Here is a 9,404-nt window from a genome sequence, read left to right as displayed (position 1 = left end):
AAATTATTAGAAGGTTAGAGATTTCAACTCCACCCAACCTCTGGGAAGTGGAGGTGACTAAAGATTAAGCTTTATAAAAACTCTTGAACAATGAGATGTGATGAGCTTCTGGGTCGGTGAACACATCCACATATCAGGAGGATGGCACACCCCAAATGCACAGAGACAGAAGCTCCTGCTCTCAGGACACTTGAGAAGCTTGCCCAATATTCCTTTCCATCTGGTTGTTTACCTGTATCCTGTATAATATTCTCTTCAATAAACCAGTAGACGTAAGTAAAGTATTTTTGGAATTCTGTGAGCCATTCTAGCAAGTCCAAGAAGGAGGCTGTGGGAACCACTGATTTGTGGCTAGTTGGTCAGACTTGTGGCTGGCATTTGAAGTGGGGGCAATCTTGTGTGAGACCTTATCTTGTGGGATATGATGCTAACTCCAAGTGGATAGTGTCAGATTTGAATTAAACTGTAGGACACTCAGCTGGTGTCTGCAGAGAATCAAATAATTGGTCATTATGGACAATATCTCACACATCTGATATCAGAAGTGTTCTGTGTGAGAGTGTAGAAAAATAGTGTTTTTTTTTCTCAGAGTCCCCCTCCAAAACATTCTCCATACTGCTGCCTGAAATATCATTTGTATACTACAAAGGTCATGTCAATTCCCTGTTAAAAACTTTTTAATGATTTCCCCACTGTTAGTCTTAGGACATCAAATGCTGTTGCTTAGGCCTGAAATGCACCTTCTTTAACAAAAATATTTTGTATTCTTCCTTTAGAATTCAATGCATCCTCCCTGATCTTTTTAATTAAGTCAAATAAAGTTTTATATGCTTTTATGGCAGTATTCTTTTGTCATTCTTGTCACACATGTAATTTAACATATTTTTGTATCATTAGTTGATTAATGTTATACTCTCCTCTGGAATCTTCCTGAAGACATCAACCATATTTGGTTGACTCATCAGTGTATACGTTTCATAGTCTTCTCAGGCTGCCATAACAAAATTCCATAAACTCGTGAATTAAACAACATAAATTTATTTCTCACTGTTCTGGAGACTGGCAAGTCCAAGATTAAGGTGTTGGCAAGGTAGATTTCATCCTGAGGTCTCCTCTTTCAACTTGTAAGTGGCTACCATAACACTGTGTGTTCACATGACACCTTTTTGTGTATGTGGGGAGAAAGAGAGGAGGAGTAGGAGGAGAGAGAGAGAGAGAGAGAGTTGTTGGTGTCTCCTCCTATAACGGCGCTAATCCTATCCTGAGAGACTCACCCTCCCAAACTCCCCATCTTCAAATATTATAACATTGATGATTAGGAATTCAACATATACATTTTGGAGGGACATAAACACTCAGTCCATAATACTGACCATAAGTCATCACAGTGTCTGACCTATGTAAGCCCTCAATAAGCATATGTTGCAAGAATAAAAGAATGGGAACTTATTTCTGGCATGACAAGATGAAGAGTTCTGTCTACCTGCTCCCCAGGAAAAATTATGTGAATAATAAGTAAACAACAACCATGTAAAGCTTCTGAAAATAGTACTGAGATCAAGCCGCAAATGAAGAAACATCTATTCAAGAAAATCTATGAAAATTTGACAAGATAGGCAAGAGTCTGTGGTATTTAAAACAAGACTTCTTTCTTACTCCTTCTTCATAAATCAATGAAGCAGTAACTCCACTCCAGACTGCTATAGCCAAAAGCACACAACTCTCTTCCTCCCCATGTCTGAACTTGAAACCCCCTTTGCAAAATTGTTACTGAGACAGTGAAACAGATCTAACTTAACCAACTCCATCTTGGTTCTAACCTGTAAACTGTCCTTGTTCTTTCCTGGGCATAGGCTGAACTAACTTTGGAAGGAAATTAGAGGGTAACAACCCTTTCCTAAAACAAAGAGGATAACACCCCTTTCCCAAAACAAACTTCCTTCTTGCCTGGGGACTAGACTGCTTTTGCAGGACTAGCAAATTAGCCAGAAGATTAGAAATTATGGTTTAGGAGTCATGCAGCTCTAAGCTATAAGATTCTGGCCCTCCCTAGACTGCTTCTAAGATCAGTGCTTGAGATATTTTGCAGACCCTGCACTTGATGGATCAGCTGACACCTCCCAGATTAATAAACTGGCTCATCTGATCTTGTAGCCTCCACCCAAGAACTGACTCAGCACAAGAGGACAGCTTCAACTTCCCACTATTTCATCTCCTATCTAACCAATCAGCACTCCTGTCTCACTGGCTTCCGCCTACCCATCAAGTTGTCCTTAAAAACTCTGATGCCCAAATGCTTGGAAAGACGGATTCGAGTAATGATAAAACTCCTGTCTCCCATAGAGCCACCCTGCATGAATTACACCTTATTGCAATTCCCCTGCCTTGATAATCAGCTCTGTCTAGGCAGCGGGCAAGGTGAACCCACTGGGCGGTTACAAACTGAAGCCCATGAGGTAGTGGTTCCATGCAGGAGAAAAAAGCCCAGATCACCCCAGGCTGCTGACCTCCCCCTTTGCCTGCACTGAGTGCTCAACTTCTAGAGCAAGAGTGTCATTTAGAGACAAGGTTGCCATTATCCCCACTGTTATTTACAGAGTCCTGGCAGAAATATTTTGCCTGGGGGAAAAACGGGCCATAAAACAGCTCTGAATCTCTTCCCAAAAGAACTGACTTCCTTTGCAACACAGCAAGGATAACTTTAAACCTGAAGGCACTCTCAAGAACAGTGGAGGTTGTAGTGAAAGGCAATTGAGAAGAGATTCATGAACCTATGATGATACAGCCTAGAATGTAGGCCAGCTAGTTTGCAGTACAGGACTTGGAAATAAGACAGCTGGAAGAAACCCACCCAGAGGTAAGGACAAATATCTAACACTGACATCAGGAACTATTCCCTCAAAGAAGCCACAATTAGAGGTGATTAGTTTGTAGAATCAATTATACCCCAAGGCATTGTTGTAAACAATAGAGAAATCAGTTAGCAATTAGTGGAGCATAACAACTAGGGATGGTAAGAATAATAGTGGAAGAGAATACTACAAATAACATTGTCATTCTAGGGTGACTATGGTCACACTCAAAGCTGTGTTGCTCTGAAGAGCAACACCAGAGACTTAACAGTGTGGGGAGGAACAGATTTCACTAAAATAATCTAGCCAGTCTTTAATCAAATAAACAAGCAACTAACAAAAACAACGTTTAGAGTTGGGGGGAGGAGTACCCAGAATTACTACACCATATTATCTAAAATGTGCAGTTTCCAACTAAAAATCACAAAGTATGCAAGAAACAGGTAAGTATTGCCTATGCAACAGAAAAAAAAAAGCAAGCCATAGAAACGGCCTTGGAGAGCAACTACAGGCTGAATTTAAAGCAGCCATAACACGTGTTCACAGAAGGAAAAGAAAGCATGATTTAAAAAGGAAAGGAAGGTCGAACTACAATGCCATACGAAATAAAAAAAAAATCAATAAAGAGATAAAAATTTGATTTGCGTATGTTGAACCAGCCTTGCATCCCAGGGATGAAGCCCACTTGATCATGGTGGATAAGCTTCTTGATGTGCTGCTGGATTCAGTTTGCCAGTATTTTACTGAGGATTTTTGCATCAATGTTCATCAAGGATATTTGTCTAAAATTCTCTTTTTTTGTTGTGTCTTTGCCAGGCTTTGGTATCAGGATGATGCTGGCCTCATAAAATGAGTTACAGAGGATTCCCTCCTTTTCTATTGATTGGAATAGTTTCAGAAGGAATGGTACCAGCTCCTCCTTGTACCTCTGGTAGAATTCGGCTGTGAATCTGTCTGATTCTGTACTTTTTTGGGTTGGTAAACTATTAATTATTGCCTCAATTTCAGAGCCTGTTATTGGTCTATTCAGAGATTCAACTTCTTCCTGGTTTAGTCTTGGGAGGGTGTATGTGTTGAGGAATTTATCCATTTCTTCTGGATTTTCTAGTTTATTTGTGTAGAAATGTTTATAGTATTCTCTGATGGTAATTTGTATGTCTGTGGGACTGGTGGTGATAGCCCCTTTGTCATTTTTTATTGCATCTATTTGATTCTTCTCTCTTTTCTTCTTTATTAGTCTTGCTAGCAGTCTATCGATTTTGTTGATCTTTTCAAAAAACCAGCTCCTGGATTCATTGATTTTTTGAAGGGTTTTTTGTGTCTCTATCTCCTTCAGTTCTGCTCTGATCTTAGTTATTCTTGCCTTTTGCTAGCTTTTGAATGCATGTGCTCTTGCTTCTCTAAATCTTTTAATTGTGATGTCAGGGTGCCAATTTTAGATCTTTCCTGCTTTCTCTTGTGGGCATTTAGTGCTATAAATTTCCCTCTACACACTGCTTTAAATGTGTCCCAGAGATTCTGGTATGTTGTGTCTTGGTTTTTGTTGGTTTCAAAGAACATCTTTATTTCTGCCTTCATTTTGTTATGTACCCAGTAGTCATTCAGGAGCAGGTTGCTCAGTTTCCATGTAGTTGAGCGGTTTTGAGTGAGTTTCTTAATCCTGAGTTCTAGTTTGATAGACTCTGGTCTGAGAGACAGTTTGTTATAATTTCTGTTCTTTTACATTTGCTGGGGAGTGCTTTACTTCCAACTATGTGGTCAATTTTGGAATAGGTGTGGTGTGGTGCTGAAAAGAATGTATATTCTGTTGATTTGTGGTGGAGAGTTCTGTCGATGTCTATCAGGTCCACTGGGTGCAGAGCTGAGTTCAATTCCTGGATATCCTTGTTAACTTTCTGTCTCGTTGACCTGCCTAATGTTGACAGTGGGGTGTTACATGCTCCCATTATTATTGTGTGGGAGTCTAAGTCTCTTTGTTGGTCTCTAAGGACTTACATTATGAATCTGGATGTTACTGTATTGGGAGCATATATATTTAGGATAGTTAGCTCTTCTGGTTGGATTGATCCCTTTACCATTATGTAATGGCCTTCTTTGTCTCTTTTGATCTTTGTTTGATTAAAGTCTGTTTTAACAGAGACTAGAATTGCAACCCCTGCCTTTTTTTGTTTTCCATTTGCTTGGGAGGTCTTCCTCCATCCCTTTATTTTGAGCCTATGTGTGTCTCTGCAGGTGAGATGGGTTTCCTGAATACAGCACACTGATGGGTCTTGACTCTTTATCCAATTTGCCAGTCTGTGTCTGTTAATTGGAGCATTTAGCCCATCTACATTTAAGTTTAATATTGTTATGTGTGAATTTGATCCTGTCATTATGATGCCATTTCTTCCTAGCCTCAATGGTCTTTACAATTTGGCATGTTTTTGCAGTGGCTGGTATCGGTTGTTCCTTTCCATGTTTAGTGCTTCCTTCAGGAGCTCTTTTAGGGCAGGCCGGGTGGTGATAAAATCTCTCAGCATTTGTTTGTCTGCAAAAGATTTTATATCTCCTTCATTTATGAAGCTTAGATTGGCTAGATATGAAATTCTGGGTTGAAAATTATTTTCTATAAGAATGTTGAATATTGGCCCCCACTCTCTTTCGGCTTGCAGTGTTTCTGCCGAGAGATCAGCTGTTATTCTGATGGGCTTCCCTTTGTGGGTAACCCAACCTTTCTCTCTGGCTGCCCTTAATATTTTTTCCTTCATTCAACTTTAACAAATGTCATAATCCAGCATGTAAACAAAACCAACGACAAAAATCACATGATTATCTCAATAGATGCAGAAAAGGCCTTTGACAAAATTCAAGAACGCTTCATGCTAAAAACTCTCAATAAATTAGGTATTGATGGGACATATCTCAATAAGAGCTATCTATGACAAACCCACAGCCAATATCATACTGAATGGGCAAAAACTGGAAGCATTCCCTTTGAAAACTGGCACAAGACATGGATGCCCTCTCTCACCACTCCTATTCAACATAGTGTTGGAAGTTCTGGCGAGGGCAATCAGGCAGGAGAAGGAAATAAAGGGTATTTAATTAGGAAAAGAGGAAGTCAAATTGTCCTTGTTTGCAGATGACATGATTGTATATCTAGAAAACCCCACCATCTCAGCCCAAAATCTCCTTAAGCTGATTAGCAACTTCAGCAAAGTCTCAGGATACAAAATCAATGTGCAAAAACCACACTCATTCCTATACACTAATAACAGACAAACAGAGAGCCAAATCATGAGTGAACTCCCAATCACAATTGCTTCAAAGAGAATAAAATACCTAGGAATCCAACTGACAAGGTACGTGAAGGATCTCTTCAAAGAGAACTACAAACCACTGCTCAGTGAAATAAAAGAGGATACAAACAAATGGAAGAACATTCCATGCTCATGGGTAGGAAGAATCAACATCGTGAAAATGGCGATATTGCCCAAGGTAATTTATAGACTCAATGCCATCCCCATCAAGCTACCAATGACTTTCTTCACAGAATTGGAAAAAACTACTTTAAAGATCATGTGGAACAAAAAAGGAGCCTGCATTGCCAAGTCAATCCTAATTCAAAAGAACAAAGCTTGAGGCATCATGCTACCTGACTTCAAACTATACAACAAGGCTATAGTAACCAAAACAGCATGCTACAGGTACCAAAACAAAGACACAGACCAATGGAACAGAGCAGAACCCTCAGAAATAATGCCACATATCTACAACTGTCTGATCTTTGACAAACTTGACAAAAACAAGCAATGGGGAAAGGATCCCCTATTTAATAAATGGTGGTGGGAAAACTGACTAGCCATACGTAGAAAGCTGAAACTGGATCGCTTCCTTACACCTTATACAAAAATTAATTCAAGATAGATTAAAGACTTAAATGTTAGACCAAAAACCATAAAAATCCTAGAAGAAAACCTAGGCAATACCATTCAGGACATAGGCATGGGCAAGGACTTCATGTCTAAAACACCAAAAGCAATGGCAACAAAAGCCAAAATTGACAAATGGGAACTAATTAAACTAAAGAGCTTCTGCACAGCAAAAGAAACTACCATCAGAGTGAACAGGCAACCTACAGAATGGGAGAGAATTTTTGCAATCTACTCATCTGACAAAGGACTAATATCCAGAATCTACAACGAACTCAAACAAATTTACAAGAAAAAAACAACCCCATAAAAAGTGGGTGAAGGACATGAACAGACACTTCTCAAAAGAAGACATTTATGCAGCCAAAAAACACATGAAAAAATGCTCATCATCACTGGCCATCAGAGAACTGCAAATCAAAACCACAATGAGATACCATCTCACACCAGTTAGAATGGCCACCATTAGAAAGTCAGGAAACAACAGGTGCTGGAGAGGATGTGGAGAAATAGGAACACTTTTACACTGTTGGTGGGACTGTAAACTAGTTAAACTACTATGGAAGTCAGTGTGGTGATTCCTCAGGGATCTAGAACTAGAAATACCATTTGACCCAGCAATCCCATTACTGGGTATATACCCAAAGGATTATAAATCATGCTACTCTAAAGACACATGCACATGTATGTTTATTGCGGCACTATTCACAATAGCAAAGACTTGGAACCAACCTAAATGTCCAATAATGATTGACTGGATTAAGAAAATGTGGCACAGATACACCATGGAATACTATACAGCCATAAAAAATGATGAGTCATGTCCTTTGTAGGGACATGGATGAAACTGGAAACCATCATTCTCAGCAAACTATCACAAGGACCGAAAACCAAACAACACATGTTTACACTCATAGGTGGGAATTGAACAATGAGAACACATGGCCACAGGAAGGGGAACATCACACACTGGGGACTGTTGTGGGGTGGGAGGAGGGGGGAGGGATCGCATTAGGAGATATACCTAATGTAAATTATGAGTTAATGGGTGCAGCACACCAACATGGCACATGTATACATATGTAACAAAGCTGCACATTGTGCACATGTACCCTAAAACTTAAAGTATAATTCAAATAAAATTTTTTTAAAAAAGGAAATATGTCACATATACAACATGGAATACTATTCAGACATAAAAAAGGATGAATTCATGTCCTTTGTAAGGACATGGATGAAGCTGGAAACCATCATTCTCAGCAAACTATTGCAAGGAAAAAAACCAAACCTCACATGTTCTCACCCATAGGTGGGAATTGGACAATGAGAACACATGGCCACAGGAAGGGAAACCTCACACACAGGGGACTGTTGTGGGGTGGGGGGAATGAGGAGGGATAGCATTAGGAGATATACCTAATGTTAAATGACGAGTTAATGGGTGCAACACACCAACATGGCACATGTGTACATATGTAACAAACCTGCACGTTGTGCACATGTGCCCTAAAACTTAAAGTATAATAAAAAAAGATAAATTTTTACAAAGAACCCTATGAAAATTGTACAGTTAAAATATTATAACTAGAGTAATTATTCATTAGAGGAACTAAACAATAAATTCATTAAAAAGATGAAACAATTAGCCAACTTGAGAATAGATCAATAGAGATTATAGAAACAAAAACAACAGAGAGGTAAAGGATAAAGAAAACTAAATAGAACTTTAAAAATATGTGGTGGCAGCATTATGGTACCAACAGAAATATAATGTGGGTACCAGAAAAGGAAGAAAGATATAAAGAAGAAAACACAAATGTTTGAAGCTATAATAGCTGAATTGTTTTCAGATTTATTTAAAAACAATAACCTACCCATTCGGGAAGCTCAAGAAACTCCAAGTTGGAAATTTCAGAGACTCTCAAGTAGACATAACATAGCACAGTGCAGGAAGTCAAAGATGAAAAAAAAAAATCTTGGAAGAAGCAGGAGAAAAAAGACACATCACTTCCAAGGGAACCCCAATAAGATTAAAAGCTGGCTTCTCAACAGAAGCAATGAAGGCCATGGGATAATGTATTCAAAGCACTTGAAGAAAAAAACCTGTCTACCAAATGTTTCATATCCAGCAAAGCTATAATAAAAAAAAAAAAAAAAGACTTCCCCAGATAAACAAAAACTGAGAGAAATTGTTGCTAGTAGGTTTACCTTGCAAGAAATACCAAAGATACCATTTGACCCAGCCATCCCATTACTGGGTATATACCCAAAGGAGTATAAATCATGCTGCTATAAAGACACATGCACACGTATGTTTATTGCGGCACTATTCACAATAGCAAAGACTTGGAACCAACCCAAATGTCCAACAACAATAGACTGGATTAAGAAAATGTGGCACATATACACCATGGAATACTATGCAGCCATAAAAAATGATGAGTTCATGTCCTTTGTAGGGACATGGATGAAACTGGAAAACATCATTCTCAGTAAACTATCGCAAGGACAAAAAACCAAACACCGCATGTTCTCACTCATAGGTGGGAACTGAACAATGAGAACTCATGGACACAGGAAGGGGAACATCACACTCCGGGGACTGTTGTGGGGTGGGGGGAGGGGGGAGGGACAGCATTAG

Source organism: Hylobates moloch, unplaced genomic scaffold (genome assembly GCF_009828535.3).
Source record: "Hylobates moloch isolate HMO894 unplaced genomic scaffold, HMol_V3 SCAFFOLD_7, whole genome shotgun sequence".
NCBI lineage: Eukaryota > Metazoa > Chordata > Mammalia > Primates > Hylobatidae > Hylobates > Hylobates moloch.
The sequence above is the reverse complement of the archived record's forward strand: the minus strand, read 5'-3'. Positions refer to the sequence as shown.